The sequence below is a fragment of the Alosa sapidissima genome, chromosome 16 (genome assembly GCF_018492685.1).
Source record: "Alosa sapidissima isolate fAloSap1 chromosome 16, fAloSap1.pri, whole genome shotgun sequence".
NCBI classification, from domain to species: Eukaryota; Metazoa; Chordata; class Actinopteri; order Clupeiformes; family Clupeidae; genus Alosa; species Alosa sapidissima.
The window spans coordinates 7,592,894-7,612,847 of record NC_055972.1 but is presented as its reverse complement, the minus strand read 5'-3'; positions in this window follow the sequence as shown (position 1 = coordinate 7,612,847).

Below are 19,954 nucleotides of genomic sequence, written 5' to 3'. Positions count from 1 at the left end.
CACCTCTGTGTGTACCTAAGTACCTGAATGAGTACTATGTTGCCTATACTGACAAAAGGGTAAGACTAGTGACTTCCTATTCCTCATGAACACATAGATTACGGGGTCAACCATGGGGTTCAGGGACAGGAGAGTGCTGGTCATCACAGCGAAGCGCTGGACGATGCTCCTCCTCATCAGTCCAGGAAGGACCTGGAGCACCAGCATTAGGGCGATGTAAGGCAGGAAGAAGACCGTGTAGATGATCAACACGAGGGCCAAAGTTCTCATGATCTGCCTCTGTTCCCGAGGAGAGATCGATTTAGATTGAGACAGCTCCCTCCACGTCCCCACAAAGAAGAACATCACAAAGGGGTAAGGGAGAAGATTAACTAAACACAAACATAATGCCACTTTGTCAACCTCAACATCAAAAGCACCAGACGCTAGCGTTATACCGCCAATGATGACAAAAGCTGTCATCCACACGAGGAGAGAGTAGAGGAGAGATTTCCTAGTCCTGTGAAGTCTGTACCACAGGGGATGGGCAATCATGATGTATCTCTCTCCAGCGATGCACATCATAAAACCTATGCAAGCCATCAGACTTGATGCGTAAGAAAACACCATCAGTTCATAAGTTACACCAGCAGGTGGTATGCTGAGGGCGACAGGTTTGGCACAATATCTGCACCACATCAGAGATGAGCAGGTTGATGACATACAGTATACTGGGGCGACATGATCAGTCTTGATCTGAGAGAACAATCCATATATGGCCACACACACCACAGGCAGAGCGATGGGCAAAATCACCCAGCAGTAAATGGACCACATAAAACGTTGCTGTAGTCCGTTATGTTGAAGAATGTCATTGTTTGGTTGTAGATTTTCTCCATGCTTTCTTCTAGACCCTGAGCAGTCCAACAGCAATGCTACTGAAAGAGATTGGGGATCTGGTTAGAAAAACAGGATTCTCAGAGAAGAGGAAAACCCAGACTCAATTAAACACACGAATACGGACCTCAGGCTGATAATGTAATGCAAGTTTTGTCAAATTCATTCAATTGCCCCATCTTCCTGTTTTGTGAGGCAAGTGAAGTCTAATGATTATGTGGTAACACTTTACTTGACAGTATTGACATAAGAGTGACATGACACTGTCATGAACATACAATATGACACTGTCATGACACATGAACCCTAACCCTAATCCTAACTTATTATGACAAAAACCGAATGTCACAACTTCACAGAAGCGTTATGTCATAAACTCTTGACTTGTTTATGACACATTCGTGACAGTGTCATGTCACTGTCGATACTGCCAAGTAAAGTCTAATGATTTTGTTAGTATCACTAACAAACATTCCCTATATATCAAAGCAGATTCCCAACTAAAAAACTAGACAAACCCTCTGGAGTTAGTACACAGTCTTGGCACTGTAAATGGGTGGGAAACTCAGAACGACTAGTCACTTGTTGCTTCAGGAGTCTGGAAGTGAGGGGTGAGACTCGATTCTGTTGTACAGCTCAAATATCAACCTTTTGGCTGGAACAGCAGATCTTATATACATGCTCTTGTCTCAAATATTCACCTGGTGTGCTGCACGCAAACTAAGAGTGGCCCCGGCTTCAAATGTTTTATGCTCAAATCAGATCCCAGGAAACTCTATCCAAAAGATAATGCAACTAATGACAGGAAACCTTATATTCATGTACTGATTGGTCATCTTGCAGAGGCCTAATATCATAATTAAGGCATGAACCACGTCCATCAAGTGATGCTGCATTGTTTCTGATGAGCTTTCTCTTGCTGCCAGCCCAGTCTACTCTGATCTCTTTTGAGTCTGTTTTTACAGTTACACTTTTCTTGATGGTATCTAAGATTCTAGAGCGGCTCTGTTCTAGAATCTTTGGTATCTACATAAGAGTGGCATACAACTGTCATGAACGTAAATAAACATTTATGATCAGACCTCTCAAGTCTCACGCATTGAGCGTGAGACACACGCATTTCAATGACTTCACACGCTCACACGCCACACATGGCATTTCTCACTCCGAGAAATTGTTAACTTGCCCGCACAGAAATTTCTAAGGGCTATAGCCTATTTTACAAACGTGTCACACAACGTTGCTGCTGCTGAGAGCTGAGAGCTTTCAGAGAGCTGCTGTTCAGTTACTAACCTATCGGCCAATCAGAAAATAGGATTTCTCAACCAATTAGGAATTAGTTTTTTTTTTTTATGTGGGTCCGCAATGTGGAGACTGCTGGTCCGCAGAGTCGTAGAGAGAAACTAGAGAATGTAATTCCAGGGAATTACGAGTGCATGAAAATGACGCTAGGACAGACATGGTGGTTGCACAGCTTAATAAAAGTTGATAGTTTAAAAGTAGACAGTTTAAAAGTTGAGTGTAGATTGGAAGTCGATCACACTAGTTGACTGAAAAGCCCAGGCTGCCAAACAGTTGTGGGCAGAGGACACAATTGGCGGGAGTCATAGCTGATGACAACTGACAGTTGGATTGGCTGAACAGTTAAATAGTTGGATATTTTAAATGGTTAAATAATTTAAAAGGGGATTATAGCAGTGAAGACTTTTATTTTGAAACAGTTGTGGGGAGAGGAAACAGTTGACGGGAGTCAAAGTTGATGACAACTGACTGTTGCTAGAGTAGTTATGGTGGTTGCTATGCTGGTTGCTAGGTTAATGATGTTGGTTGCTAGGTTTTAACTGTGAATGTGGTTGCTAGGCTGTTGCTAGGGTACTTGAAGTCATTGCTAGGTTGTTGCTAGGGTGTCCATGGTGGCTACTATCAGAAATAAAGGAGTTACTACAGTGGTTTGCTAGTATAATCATCTTGGTTGCTATGGAAACTGACATAGATGCTTAATTTCAATGGTTGCTAAATTGGTTGCTAGGTATGTCTAGTTAAATGTTTTCTCTCTTTATTTACGTTATTTTTGATAGTTTTCGTGTTATTCTCTTAGTCCTTTTTACTGCTTTCAAGTCGGCTGATGTTGTTAACGTCTGTCCATTGGGAGCTTGCTATGGCTAGCTTTTGCCCTAGGCCTCTTACATCCTTCCCATCCATCTGTGAGCCGGTGCTGCACTTCACTCGGGTCGAGGGGATTTCTCGGGACAGCAGCTGGAGCTACTCTGAGAAAGATCTGCTGAGGCCGCCGAGCTGTTTCTGACCAGTGAGCTGCCATGCCAACTGCCTGGAGTCTGGATTGAGCAGACTAACGTTAACGTTAACGTTGAATAACTCTGCATTACGGACCAACAAACGGTCGCTGTTGCGAGTTGCTGATCTACAAGATCGTCCATGATTTCGGATTGTTATGCTTCCAGTGAAATCCAGACTAAAACAAGGCCTAACGTTCACGTTATCTCCAGACTGCCAGTGAGTGTAAAGAACTTTGTTGGCGTTGCATGCATCGGTTGTGGAGACACAGCTGTGCGCAGTTTCACGCGAGTCATCATTGCCCTTGGACATTTTCAGCCGGTTGGAAATTGGACTAATTTTATTTTTAATGTTTATTTATTTTATTTATTAATTTGTTTGTTGTCTGTCTTATATGTCTTGGTGTCACGGGTACGCTGGCGACTACGCTGCTCCGTCCGCTATTGTCTTTGTTAGTCTATGTGTCAATGACAGTGTCTTAGCCTATATGTGGAGCGCTTTGGGTTGCACTCTGTGCACGTTAAATGCGCTATACAAATAAAACTGACTTGACTTGACTTGACTAGGTAGGTGGTGTTTTAATATAGTAGGCTAGAGGCATAGTTGATGATAACTGACAGTTGGAATAGTTGAACAGTTAAATCAGGGGTCTCAAACATCCTGCCCAATTCCGGCCCGCGACGTATGACAAAATAATAATGTAATCCGGCCCTTGAGGCTATTAATTGCGACAAACAACGATACTGATTCAAATAGACGATAGATCCAGGTACGGTGACAAATCTCATTTGTAGGCCTACTCTGCTCCACTATGTGCAAGACATCCATAGCTTGATTCAAACCCAAAATCGCTGCGCAAAGTTTTCAGGAAATACTTGTATTACACGCGAGAAACACAAAGACGTGCATATGTAATGACGCGGAAGCGATGCAGGCCATAGTGTTGCAGAAATTGAAGCAGAAATAGGCCTACACCAAATCACGTGCGATGAAGTCTTAGGTAAGCTATGTTATTCACCTATTCTAATTCTGAAGGAGAATATCCTTTTGGAGATTATGATCGATCGTCTATGACAGTGATAGTCGCGGTGCGTCTGTGAATGGAGGTGCGTGTATACAACGGTGTCCACTAAGCATACCATGCTTGTTTCGACCCTCTGCCCAACATAGCTTGGAGGTTGCAGTGGTAATCGCAGTGAATTGCAGTGATGATAGTGTCCGTAATGGATGTGGTACAGACAGCAGGGCTAGTAGAAATAGGGCTCTGAAGAACTACAAAGTCACCCGCAATATGATGCGAACTTCTGGGTACTGCAGATTACCCGCGATAGGAACTGTTTGACCAGAATACTTTATTGTAGGCCTATATTGTTGTAATCTATTACTAAACCACAACATATTAGGTGTTGGTATACATCTTAGGTGTTTTCCTGTTAATTTGTTATGTGGGTAATATGAAAAAAGGAAAGTAAACCTGCTTAAATATGTTCATCCAGTATTTACTGAAAGGTGCATAATTTGAGGTGCTTGCCATCCAGTGACAAATTACATGGGTAAATTTACCCCCTTCATAAACTTTTGTTTTACTCAAAGATTTTTACATTTACAGTAGGACTTCATCTCTGACCACTTTCAAGCCATGGCCTTTTGAAATTTTGATATAAAAATCCAATGGTGTTGCTTTCTGAACCCTGATGCCTAGTTTGCCAGGTTTAAAAAAGTTATGAGAGGAAATATTTTTATTTGGTGTGAAACACACACACATACCTGTTTTTATGTTTTTCATTTATTTTATAATTTGTATTAATATTTATTTTATCATTATTTTATTTATAAGCTAAGGTTGCTAGCATAGGTGTCTAAAACTAGATAAAAACACTTGCACTTTCTGTTTGCAGTTTTGTGTGGTATTTGAAAAAAAGAACATTGCATTTTCAGAAATAGCCGGCCCTCCAATCAGATGACGTTGGCAGAATTGGCCCCCAGCTCATTTGAGTTTGAGACCCCTGAGTTAAATAGTTGGATAGTTTAAATGGTTAAATTATTTAATAGGGAATTATTGTAGTGGAGACTTTTATTTTGAAAAAGTTGTGGGCAGAGGAAACAGTTGAAAAGGATCTGTAGTCTTAAGAGAGCCAGATTGTATGCTTAAAGCCTGAGACAGACAGTTGCTGGAGGTGGCCGTATGGCTCTGGCCGGAACACTTGGATTCTAAGTACCCTACTGTGATGTCATAATCGCCAATGTTAAGTCTATGGGGAAATTTTTAATAGTTTTTAATTAATAGTTCAAAAAGTATAAAAGTTACAAATATGAAAAATACATTCCACACCTGTCCTAAGTAAGACCTACGTAACGCAGTTTGAATGAAGTTTCTACATTAAACGGTTGAAGCCGCATTAAACACGGAAAAAGCGTTAGAAGAAGAACTAGAAAAGCATTTCCTGAAGGAAATACAGTGCATGAAAATGCAAAAATAGCATGCTAACAATGTTAACTATACTAACCATGTGACTTAGCTAACCTAGCTAATTACTTTTAGTAGTTATGCTAACTATGCTAACTAACATTTTAACATGATAACTATGTTAACCATGTGAGTTAGCTAACTTAGCTAATTATTTTTAGCAGTTATGCTAACTATGCTAACTAACATGCTAACTATGCTAACCATGTGACTTAGCTAACCTAGCTAAGCATTTTTAGCAGTTATGCTAACTAGCATGCTAACTATGCTAACTAGCTAACTATGCTAACCATGTGACTTAGCTAACCTAGCTAATCATTTTTAACAGTTATGCTAACTAGCATGCTAGCAATGCTAACATGCTAACTATATTAACCATGTGACTTAGCTAACCTAGCTAATCATTTTTAGCAGTTATGCTAACTAGCATGCTAACTATGCTAACCATGTTACTTAGCTAACTTAGCTAATCATTTTTAGCAGTTTTGCAAAAAAATGCTAACAATGCTAGCAATGCTAATATGCTAACTATGCTAACCATGCTAACTAGCTACAGTGGGTCAGAGTCATAGTTGATGACAAGTAACAGTTACAATGGCTGAACAGTTAAAAAGTTCAGTAGTTTAAAGGGTTAAATTGTTTAACAGTGAAATATTGTTTGAAACAGTTTTTGGCAGAGGAAGCAGTTGAACAGGATGTGTAGTCTTAATAGGGCTAGTTTGTATGCTTAAAGCCTGAGACTAGTGGCCTGAACACCTGCCATAGGATTCTAATTGCTTAACGGCTCTATTGTGATGTCATCAGCCCATGTTAAGTCTATGGGGAAATTTTGAGTAGTTTTTAATTAATAGTAAAAGTATAAAAGTTACAAAGCTGAAAAATACATAGCCCACATGTCCTAAGTAAGACTTACGTAACATAGTTTGAATGAAGTTTCTACGTTAAACGGTTGAAGCTGCATTAACTGCGTTAGAAGAAGAAGAAAAAGCCTTGGAATAACAGTACAGTGCATTTTCATGCACTGTAATAATAAGAAGAAATCGGATAACAGTAGATTGCATTTTCATGCACTCTAATTATATGGGTGTTATTGTTTTGGGATGTTTCCCTCATGCAAGCATCATACATTGGTAGGAAATGGAGAAAAAAAATAAATGTTTTTTAATGAAGTTTAATTTGAATGCCTGAATGTAAGGATTCAGGAAACACAATACCAGCTTTTTTGGCGAGCAGATAGGCGTAAATCACTGATCTGTTGATTTTTAACAGATAGAAAGAAGGCTACAATAGCTTTTGGCCACGTTATATTCAAATTTGACTATACAATACTCAGTGCTATACAGTGTATTATACGGTCTCTGCTCTGTTTCTATGGAAGTTCCAAAAATCAACGTTGTTCTATTAAGTTTCGTTTAACAATTAAATAACATTCAACAGAAGCGGAGCTTTGGTACCAACGTTATCGATTAGTTTCAGTTTCTCTCGCGCAGACGCCTGCATTGAATGAACGCTCATACCACCACTTTATTGTAGCTATGGCTCCATGTTTAATGACATCGATAGCAGAAATGTTTGTTTTCTTTTTTTTGTCGGTCCGTGGTATCTTGATCAACTGCGCAGCAAATTATCAGACGAAGCACCGGGCCTAATTTCACTCCACGACTCCGCGGACCAGCAGTCTCCACATTGCGGACCCACATAAAAAAAAAACTAATTCCTGATTGGTTGAGAAATCCTATTTTCTGATTGGCCGATAGGTTAGTAACTGAACAGCAGCTCTCTGAGCTGAATGAGCGCATAGACAGCAACGTTGTGTGACACGTTTGTAAAATAGGCTATAGCCCTTAGAAATTTCTGTGCGGGCAAGTTAACAATTTCTCGGAGTGAGAAATGCCATGTGTGGCGTGTGAGCGTGTGAAGTCATTGAAATGCGTGCGTCTCACGCTCAATGCGTGAGACTTGAGAGGTCTGAAGCACACTTATCATCTGTTGCATAATCCACTTTGATTTCAATACAGAGATTGGAAATGGGTGGCATGTTCTCCACGGCTCTAGCAGGTTAACAACGTGTGACGCTCAGCTTAAGACATGCGTATCTCCAGCGCTGATATGGTTTGACAATGGGGGGAAAAATGCCATCTCTCTGTGCTCTAGTTGTTCCTGACGACCACGTTGTCTACGACGACAGCAGGGTAGTATGGGTAACTTCTTCTTCGTCATGAACACATAGAGTATGGGATCAACCATTGGATTCAGGGACAGGAGACAGTCAGACATTATGGCCAGAGGCTGGAGGGTGGCGTCTTTGAACAGCCAGGGACAGTTGCTCAGTACCAGGTGCACAACTATTATTGGGAGGAAGAGTACTGTGTAGATGAACATAACAAGGGCCAGAGTTCCCATAATCCTTCGCTGTTCACGAGGAGAGACAGATATGGACTTGGATAGAGCCCTCCCTGTGCCCACAAAGAAGAATATGACAAAGGGATATGGGAGAAGGTATGAAATAAGGATGCTCATAAACACTGTCTCTACGTCCATGACATCTGTTATACATGCTACTACAAAGCCACCTTCTGCAACAACCGTTGCCATCCATACAGTGAGAGAGCAGAGGAGTGATTTGGTGATGGTGTGGTGAAACCTGTACCACAGAGGATGGGCAATCATGACGTATCTCTCTCCTGCGATGCACACCATGAAGGCAATGCTTGCCAGCATCCCCACAGAGTGGACGAAATGCAACAGTTCAAATGTCAACCCACTAGGTTGTATGCTGAAGACAATTGGCTTGGTACATATCAGAACCACATCAGAGATGAGCAGGTTGATGACATATACTGGGGCGGCATGATCAGTCTTGATCTGAGAGAACAATCCATATATGGCCACACACACCACAGGCAGAGCGATGGGCAAAATCACCCAGCAGTGAATGGACCAGAGAAAACGTAAGTCGCTGATGTCTGTCATGTTGAAGAATGCCAGTGTTTGGTTGTACATTTTCTCCATGCTTTCTTCTACACCCTGAGCAGTCCGACAGCAATGGCACTGAAAGAGATTGGGGATTCTGGTTAGAAAAACAGGATTCTCAGGCCACGTCCACACAAAACCATCGGGTATATTTTTTCTTACCGTTTTCACAAATGTTGCGTCCACACGAAGAGGTGAAACCAACAGAAAGCGCTGTAGTGCATATGCCAGGCCAGTCGATGGCGCTGTGACTGTGCAGAGGCATCACAGTAATTTGTGATGAAGAGACAAACATTTCAAAAGCAGTCGCATGAGATCTATGTAAGCAGACTACGGGAAATTCAGTTTTCAATACGACTGTAAAACTAATAAAGTTAATTTTCAGGGTACAGTATGTGACTGTTATATATGGAAATGCTTTTACATTTTGCATTAGGTCTGGTATAGGGCAAGTTACACTTTAAAGAAAATTACTTGTTTAAAAAAAAAAAAAAAAACAGCATTGTGAGGACGGGCCCTCAGAAAAGAGGAAACTCGTTACTGTATCATGCTAAGCATATCCACAGTCTGTTTTACACTAGATTTCCCCTTTAAGGAGCGTGGAAGTGAGATTCCCAACTAAAAAACTAGACAAACCCTCTGGAGTTAGTACACAGTCTTGGCACTGTAAATGGGTGGGAAACTCAGAACGACTAGTCACTTGCTGCTTCAGGAGTCTGGAAGTGAGGGGTGAGACTTGATTCTGTTGTCCCGCTCAAATATCAACCTTTTGGCTGAAACAGCGGATCTTACATGTTCTTGTCTCAAATATTCAGTTGGTGTGCTGCACGCAAACTAAGAGTGGCCCCTCTAGGCTTCAAATGTTTTTAAACTGCTCAAATCAGATCCCAGGAAACTCTATCCAAAAGATAATGGATCTAATGACAGGAAATCTTATATTCATGTACTGACTGGTCATCTTGCAGAGGATTAACAGTTGCCCAGTTGCCCTAGGCAACCAAATTGGCAAGTGGCAACCTGCTCATCACCTCTGGTTGCCCCTGTGGCAACCACATAATGTAGCCCACTGTATTGTACTTTTTAATGTGATTTTCATACAATGAATAAACCGATGGTATTTATGCATATGCGTTGCTGATGTTTAAATTAGCATTCTAATTTGTTTACTACGTTCCCGCTCTCAGACATAATTGTTATACTTCCCACATGCGCAATGTTATGATACAGGACATTTTGGGACATAGGCTATAGAAGCATTAGTCTAGTATGTTGGGACACTAGCCTACTATAGGAACACTATATAGAGAGTAAGGATGTGATGTTACAGAACCTCACAGAACTATTAAACACTGCCATGGAACTACTATGGAAACCTCACTATACTATAGCTGCAAATTGCTATTTTTTGTAAGGGGCATATTATAGCCTACTGTAAGTATTATCTCTTTTCCCTAGGCCTATTTATGCCATGAAATAGGCTACGTGAAACAAAGGTGAAATAAATTCAAATGTGTGTCTAAAGATTAATTAGTATTTTATCTTATTAGTAGTGTTTATCATTATTTTAGTATGCAACAGGCCATTAATGATGGCATTCATTTGGCCCTGTAACTAAGGCATTAACCCCGTCCGTCAAATGATGCTGCAATGAGCTTTCTCTTGCTGTCAGCCCAGTCTCCTCTGATCTCTTTTGTTTTTATACATGTTCATTAATACACACAGCAGATACAATACTGTATATATGAAATTGTTCTCTGGCACATTTCTAAAAGAGAAAATCCAATCTCCTATATTGCCCATTTACATTGAACATCCACAGAATTATACCGCCTTACATTGTTTACTTTCTGCAAAAAACACTTAAATAACATCCACCTGCTGAAACAACTAAAAAAGAGTTTTTACACTTTTTGCATCATATCAGTGCTTTCCTACATTCGCTTACTCTCAGATGGTCAGGACAGTCAACACTCAGATTTGATAGTCTGAACAGACCCTTTGCAGACCATCTGTACCATCTGTAGATATTGGACAATTCAAATAAAAAGTGACCCATTAACCTAAAGAAGATAGCAGAAGATACTAGCCACCTTACCGACTGGAGTGGAAAGGAGAGATAATCCCTGTGCCCTGAACGGTGGTGAGCATACATGTACTGTGGCATTTGAGATGGGGATCCACCAGGAAGTGATGGCTACGTTGATGAAATGCAAACAAGCCAATGTAAACATCAGGAGCTGAAATCTGTTACCTCTGACCAATCCAAACGTCCATTAATTAATTTCCCTCTGGCATTGAAGCATTATAAGTTTGTTTGCATTGTTAAAATGTTCATACGTGTTCATATGTTCATACGTGTATTAAAGTCACTGGAGCAAACTTTGAACATGAAAACAAAATAAATGAACATAACCAACCTTAGCAGTAAACTGTGTACAATCTATTGCTTTTTGTAAATATTTACGGCAAACCTTCTCCATCCACAGGAGAGCATGGTGATTTTAGGATTTAAGCATTTTAAAATACTACTCTATACTCTATACTACTTTAAAATACTACTACTATTTATGGTGAGAGAGAGAGAGAGAGAGAGAAAGGGAGAGACTGAATGAGTGAGTGAGGGAAAGAAAGCAGATATGAGAAAAAGAGGAGTGGTGAATTCCTCCGAAGGCTTTGTTTACTTCTTGACCGATGGTTTGGGACTGCTCTTGTAAACCTTTGCTAAGAGGAACTGCTACATATCAGTATGTGTGGATCATGATGTTTATAATCCTACAAAACAATCTCTGCAGTTTAAAGCTCAAGTCTTAACTTACACAGCTTTTCCCTTTTTATTTTTTCTCAAACTGTACTTATGAGTCTGCATACATACTATACAAACTGCATAGTCACTTTCAAAATTGAGTATCATACTGGCATCACAGCCATTTATTATGACTGCCACTAGCGCCAGTATTTTATACTTGTATTTTTGGTCAACGATACCTGTATACCCGTGTAGCCGAGCTGCACCAATCACATCGGTGTATCTGATATAGGCGGGCCAGAGGTGAGCTAAACAGACGACAACAGGGCTGCAACATCAAAGTCCGGAATCAGTCAGTAACCATTGGTCATAGTGTTATACAATTGCGTCGAAGTCCGTAAACAGTAAACATTAGTCGTAGTGAACAGTCAGTAAACATTAGTCGTAGTGTTATCGAATTGCATGCAGTGAGATTTTCAAATGCATGCTTGGTGCCGCCCTCCAAGTTGGGCCATTTTCATTTCTCAATGCCAGACCCGTAATCTTTCAGAACACACACAAACACATATACACACACACACAGACCGACATGCACATAAACACACACACCCAGGCATGCATGCAGGCACACACACACACACACACACAGAAACACACACATGCACAGAAACACACACACACAGGCATGCACGCACATGCCTTCTACTTCAGCGGGAGTTGCGTGATTCTGGGCGGGCTCTTCCTGTTCATGGCCACACTGCCCTGCTGGGATACTAGAGAGGCCAGGCAATCTGCCAATCAACCAGCCAGCCAATCAGAAGAGGAGCTGGCGCCCCAATGCAACGGAGACTCCTCCATTGTGTAATGGGCATCGCATCCCATACACCTGAGCCACTCTTGTCCCCCACCCCCACCCCACCCTCGCTCACCCCTGCCCGTGCCAAGAAAGAACTGTCCCTCTCGGCCAGTCTCCTACAGATTTCAACATAATCAAACCCATAGGGTCACTTTAACTCTGGTGCCAGTTTTCACACGAACCTTAAGTACGTTGTACAATACAACAAAGATGAAGAAGAAGGGAGATGCACTCTCCTTGCAATTTAGCCCTCGAAAATGCTGTTTTAGATGTTGTTGTTTTTTTTTAAATAATTCCTCAACTATGTCAGAATATGTCCAGAGGTTTTGTGTTTGTTTTTTATTATTATGCACTGAAGTAGTTAATTGAAATGCACAGTAGTAGAATATGATCTTTTTGTTGTGTTGTTTCGACACAAGAGAGTGTTGTCATGGTAATGATTTAGTGACGCTTCACACCGCTGCCTTGCTCGACCTGTGTGTTACTAGAAGGAAGCTGTCAAGCAGTTGTAGTCTTCTGGGTGATCACATGACATGTTTGTCATCTTCTGGGTGATCACATGACATGTTTGTTTTTACCAAAGCCACCACTCTGGGATACTCCCCGACGTGATTGTTTTTGTTTTTATTATTTTTATTGTTTTTATTTTTTATTTTCATTTTTGTTTTTATTTACAGGGTGAAGATTGTAAATATGAGACCCAAAACACAGCAATGCTGTTTTCATATGCTGTCTTATTTTTAAATGATTTTTATTTTAACCTTCTTTATTTCGTAGTGTCAGTGTTACAATATTTATGTTTGCTATGTTCAGTTATTTTTATTTTATATATAAGCATGATTCAATAATAAAATATTAATTGATACAAATGTATGGCTTGCCTAACTTTTTGATGCTAAGTCAGGTAAAGCACAGCACACATCACAGAACACATAAATCATAGAACACAAAAATCATAAAACAGATATATCATAGAACAGATATAATAGACAAAATAGTCTGTGCTGGGAAAACAAGACTGCTCTGTCTGACTGATTAAATCAACATGACAGCTTCCACAATAATGGCACTAAAATTAACATATTGACATTTCAGGCTTGTGTGTGTGTGTGTGTTTCTGTGTGTGTGTGTGTGTAGTTGTTCGTGTGTATGTGTGTGTGTGGCAAGAAAGATGAATATGATAAACATTGAATAATCCATCTCAACAGGAAACACTGAGGACGATAGGTCAACAAAGGGTAATCTTGTAGGTCTCACAAGGGTGTGGCTAGCTGTGTGTGTGTCTTTATGTGTGTATGTAAATGTTTATGTGTTAACAGAAACGAAAACGATAACTATAGCGTTAACGATAACTATAACGATAACTATAGCGATAACGATAACGATAACTATAACGATAACTATAGCGATAACTATAACGATAACAATAACTATAACTATAACAAAACGATAACTATAACTATAACGATAAAAGCATCCACGCTGACAAAAACAACAAAGGAAGTCTCTCCTAGTGTGCATGAATATGATGGCTAAAATTTGGTGGATTCTGATTGGCTGTCAGCTTTTAATATTTCTAAAAATTGCACTGAAAGTGATTCCCAATGACATTGTTATTAATTGTTGTTATTGTTATAATTTATGTGTGGGCGTTGTCATTCATATCAGCTTGAACAACAAGCTGTTTGCTTTTATCATTATTGTTCCTGGTGTGAATGGTCCTTTAGGCTACTCTATGCCTGTGTGACTGCAGGCTGGTTTCTGTGTCTGCTAACACAGTGCAGGTGGAACAGATGACTGCGGCTTGGGATGGATAAATAAATTAGCTAGCACACACAAGGGACACCCCCAGACAAAAAACAGTAAACCCTAAACACAAAATAAAGATATTTTAAAAACAAACATTTTAATCCATACAAAAATACAACTGTGTATTACACACAACAGCAGTTAACATACCATACCTTTTTATTATGTATTCCAAGTAATATCAATGAAACTGAAATTGGTTGATTTTGTGAAAATAAATTAAATCAACCTAATTCAATCATAAATTATGCATTAAAATATCACATATCTGTTTCAATGGGCTAAAGGTGTAGGGATGTGGGGCTGGGGCAAGGAATAATAATATGCATAGTATGGCGCACTGAAGGATAAACAAACTCCTGGCTCTAGATTTGAGCACATGCACACACACACACACACATACACATACACACACACACACACACACACACACACACACATAAAATACGCACACCAACACATCCTATGTCAGACCATCCCACTCATGTTTAGGAACATATCCTCCTACATTTATGACATATTGTAACCCCACCAAAGGCTAGTGTGTGGCTATAGTGTGTAACGTTTTGCAAAACATAGCCAGTAGATGCAAGATGCAAAAAAAAGCAGCTCAGCAATTAGAAAAAAAAATCTGTAGTACATTATCGCCCTCTGCTGTTGTACTGATGATACTACAGTTGTGCTGAGTAACAGCAGTTCATATTTCATCCTGGGATATGAAAGTTATTGTCTGTTGCTTTGGTACATTTCTCAGACCAGAATTGATATGTTCGGCCTCCACATAATCTACATGTTAAGCTACAAATCACAAAAGCAATCTGTTTTTGTAAAACAAATTGCAAAAGCTTTGAATCACATTGACATTTCCCATTATGATCAATTGTTTTCTGTTTTTTTTTTAAACATTTTTTTTACATTACATGTCATGTTGATCATTACATGTATTACATTGACTCTTTGTTGACTAGTCTCACCCCAAAACACCATCAAGTGTTTTGCATTAATGTTTACATGCAAAAGTGCAATTGTCATAATCCGTATAGCCCATTTTATACAATTCTATTACACTTCTATTGCATGTTCTACCCTTTTGGTCATTAGTTGACAAATCGCTATGACTCTTAACTCTCCCTTCTCCCTTCCCTCTCACTTAAGGGGATTATTTTATTATTTTCTAATGGGAAATGAATCTAGTAGGGGCTATGGCATCATCAAGACTTTACTTTAGTTTTTCATCCATAATTATATCCTTTTTTTAAATTGACAGCTATTCTCAGGTGCTTTTGTACACCATCCTTTTGTTCACAGTCCTTGTGTCATTGTTTACCAACAAAAGTGAAAATACTTTGTCATGTTGTCAATATAACACTGTGCTCTAGGAATGGTGCCTGGTCTAAGCATGGCTAAGATTTGTTGCCTTATTGAAATAAGACTGGTTACTCCATGGCTGATGTGAGTACAAAGTTAAACATGTTGAAGATTGTTTGCAGGAGATTAGATTGTTTTCATATTTATCCATATTTTTATATATGACACAGAGAGGACAGAAGTTAGAAATGTAAACCTAGAAATATCCCTACTGTTAATAATTGGTTGATAATTGACCCAGTGCTTCACACCAGTGCCGGCCCGAGCCTTTTGGGGACCCTAAGCAGAATTTGATTTGGGGGCCCCCTCCCACAACGCAGAGTCACCTGTGCTTGGCGATAATTGACAACTTCACACTATAATGTCATATTATAAATTAATACAGTGAGGTTATGTATTAATACAGTGACTGATTATGAACTACTGTCCCCCTGGACACAGATGCATAAGGACTCGGTAGGCTCATTCAGTAATCCATCCTTGCTCTCATGCCAAAAATGTTTTGGGGCTCCGCTCTAGACTTCTGGCCCCATGTGCTTGGTAAACCAATGTATTAGTTGTTATTTACACCAACCCCGTCACCTTTTAATCTTAGAGGGTACTAATTTATTTATTATTTACAGATTTATTTAAAACAATTTAATACAACAGCATTTGTATTTGTTGTAAACAAGTACATCCGTTTAATGACTTGTTTTTCAACAGATTTGCAGAACAGATCCGCAAATGTGCATTAAATGAGCAATCTTCAACTACAAAATAAAACCAAAATAGACAAACATTAATAATCAAAAATAAAATGTCCCAAAAAATAGATACTTATTCCTACTTCGTTCCTGGCTTTCAGGTATCTGCAACTCTGCAGTGGACAAACCTGCAATGATTAAATAAATACATAAATAAATAAAACAAAAACTATGTTAAATGTGTCATGTCATATTAACAGGCTACAGTATGTAACCATTTGCCATCAAGAAAACCTCACCTTCTGTGTCATCAGCCATGGAGGCAGACACTTGATGAGGTAGAGTTAGGTAGAGATAGAGATGTGCTCCAAAGTATTTCAACAGTGTCTCTGAAAAAAGAAATATATTGCATAAGTGCATATTTGATCGAGCAGAATGAGTTTATTTTGCTATCATTACTTACACTCATCAACAAGCAATTCCACATGTAACAATTCATATTCTATTGGCAAATGAGGCATAATCAAAAGTATACTTAATTGCAGTATGGTGAACGCTTAACATGGTGATCTACTGCAGCCTAAATATTAGGGTAGCACCGCTACATCACTTGCCACTATCTTAATCAAATGTAAGTCTATTTTCATCACAGACGTCTCCCCACCCAACATGGTATATTTTCTCAAACACTACCATCTCTCTCCAAAGATCTTAGAGCAGAGCGCACATACTGTTCCATCTTTGCCTATGAAGCTGGAACGTTACCGATGCCCAGAGTCGCGCTAGTCAGTGGGTTGGGGTTGGGACTGGGAGCCTGGGCTTAGCCTGCTGTTGCTATCAGACTTACCACTATGTCACATATTATAGAACAGTAATAAACTATCAACACTTTCAGGTGCGAAATCAGAAACAATCCCTCTGTGGTAAATTTGCCTTCAGCTACAGTACGTTTTCATGTAGCTACTGTAGTGCTAATGTCCACTTCAGTCAGCTATCGATAGCTAACTTTAATTTACAACATAAGCCCACCTATGGCTAGGGTACATGCTTGATTAAACATCCAAAACAATCCCAATATCCTTGACATCTGAAATACACCTAGATAAATATATATTAATGGGAGACATTTATCTGTTGATGGCGGGGATTTAGCTCTGGTGATGGCTTATATTAGATCATGACAGCTAGCTAGCTGCCTCAAGCACAAAACATACTGTAAATAATATCATGCAAACATACCTGTATCTTGCTCGTTTTTCTCCTCCTCTGTCATTTTCTTCTTACTGTTTTCGGCACCAGAGGGATACGTCCTTTTTTGTGGCTTTTCTTAACATTACCGTCTCTTCCAATTTTTTAACTTGATGCAGTGTCTGCACGAATTGTCTATGCACCGGAGGTGTCTAGTTTATGCGCGTGACTCAAAGGCTGGCAGACACAGTAGAGGTAGGCAGGCATATTGATCATGAAATCAGAATTTGTATTAATTGTTTCATTTATTCATTCATTGATGTCACTTGTTTACGTTATTTATTATGTAAAAAAAAGAAAGAAAGAAACTCGAAGCAGCCGCTTAGTTCGCTTATGCCTCGGGCCGGCCCTGGTTACAGGATGGAAACCTGATGCATGTACATTTAGAGAAGAGAAAAGGCCCAATTTCTGCCAGGTCCGATATCAACACCATACTTTTGCTCGCATCTAGTGCAATAGCCTGATGTCTAAAAAAGCCCTGCAGTAATTGAACCCCCCCACCCCAGAAAATATTGGTGGGTGCCTAAATATAAAGCATGTTTTCCTAAATATAAAGCATGTTTTCCTAAATATAAAGCATGTTTGCCACATATTGCCTGACTGCGTAAAGCATGTTTTTCCTCTTCCTATCTGAACAGATAATATGATATTTTAGACACATAAAATCTGTAATTCAACATTTCTATTTGTTTATTACACTGTAAGACTGTTGCACTGCTGACATGATAATTTTTAAAGAAAATCAAAGTCAAAGTCAAAGTCAAAGTCAGCTTTATTGTCAATTTCTTCACATGTTCCAGACATACAAAGAGATCGAAATTACGTTTCTCACTATCCCACGGTGAAGACAAGACAAGACAAGACATATTTTACCAATTTAGGTCCACAGACAAACATAACATTCAAGTAAACAAAAAAGTAAGTAAATAAGTAAATAAGAGGGCACATATAATAATGAAAAAATAAGAGCAGCAAAATTTGGTTGAAATTGTGCATAGACAGTCAATAAAATACTAGTGCAAAGTCAGGCCAATAAAAGGCTTGGGTAGTTCTGTTTGACCTAAGTAAGAAAGAAAGTGGCATAGTGGTGCAAGTTATGTAAGAGCAGCAGAAGTGTTGTGTTTTCAGGACAACAACACCAAGTTGTAAAGTGTACAGTGTGCAAGTGTGCAAGTGTGCAAGTGGAGTAGTGCAGGCGGCCATTTTGGGTCCAATGTCCAGGATGTTATGTAGCTGAGGGTGGAGGGGGGAGAGGAGGGAGAGAGTTCAGCATCCTTACAGCTTGGTGTATGAAGCTGTTGGTGAGTCTGGTAGTGCGGGAGCGCAGGCTTCTGTACCTCTTCCCAGAGGGCAGTGGATCAAACAGATTGTGAGCGGGGTGACTTGCATCACTCACAATTTTGGTCGCCTTGCGGGTGAGGTGGGTGGTGTAAATGTCCTTCAGGGAGGGGAGTGAAGCACCAATAATCCTTCCAGCTGTGTTCACTATGCGCTGCAGGGCTTTCCTGTTGTATTCAGTGCATATTCAAAAATGAAGGAACACCAATGTTGTTATTTTGTCTAAATGCATCATTAGCCTCCTTTACTATCTCCCCCCATAGCACAACCCATAATGCTTCACTTTACCTACTTCAACACTCTTTTTGATCAACAAGATCAGTACAAAACTGACCTTCTGTGGAAAAATGGTCTGGCACAACAAAATTAGCACAACAACATTGATTACTGTACATCTCCTTTTTGTTATCGCAGAGGTGAGGAAACAGCCCTTAGCACCCTCAGCTCATGACCTCTGCTCTAGCATCCAGCGCAGCCTGAGGGCCTTCACTTACAGTTTTCTCAGTCATTTCAATGCATTTCTCAGATCAGGGTTGAAATTCTCAAAACTGCTTTTTCAAACTCCATATCTTATCACTTGTGCACATCAAAAAAGTTATTACTCCCAATCTTGAACAAACAGTAAATGCTTTAGTTAGTCCATGCATCTAATTGTGTGCAGATGTCTACTGATTTTACATTTTCAATGGCTGCAATTGCCATAGTGCCTTCTTCATGCACTGTAATACATTTTGCGTCCAGAAGACCAGTGGTAGGGATCACTGTCAGTGGTTCGTCACTCAGACCAGGGTTTCTGCTGTGTCACTGGTGGGCTGCGTCTCCAATGGCTTTCTGCATTTCCGGAACTGGTGGAAGCAGGGGAAAGCCCAGAGGATGTCCTTAGCATCCCTCCGCATGAATACATACAAGATGGGGTCCAGCATTGGGTTCAGGGACATAAGGACCTCAGAGAAGAGGTGAAAGTAAAACACTTCAGCCTGATTTTTCAACTTCAGCTCAAAGTAAAGATGAGATGAGACGATGAAAGGAAGGAAGAGGAGCACGTAGATGCAGAGCACGAGGACCAGGGTGCCCATGACCTGGCCACGCTTTTCAGGAGACCCAGAGCGAGCCTTTGAGAGCACCCTCCACGACCCCAGGAGAAGCCCTATCAGCAAGGGAAAGGGCAGCAGGAAACCCACTCCTCGCTAGTCAGCAGCCCCCTCAACCACTTCCAAGATGATCAGTGCAATGGTAGCCCCCACCCACACAGCGACTGACACACGGAGGGCTCTCTTGATTGTTCGCATGTT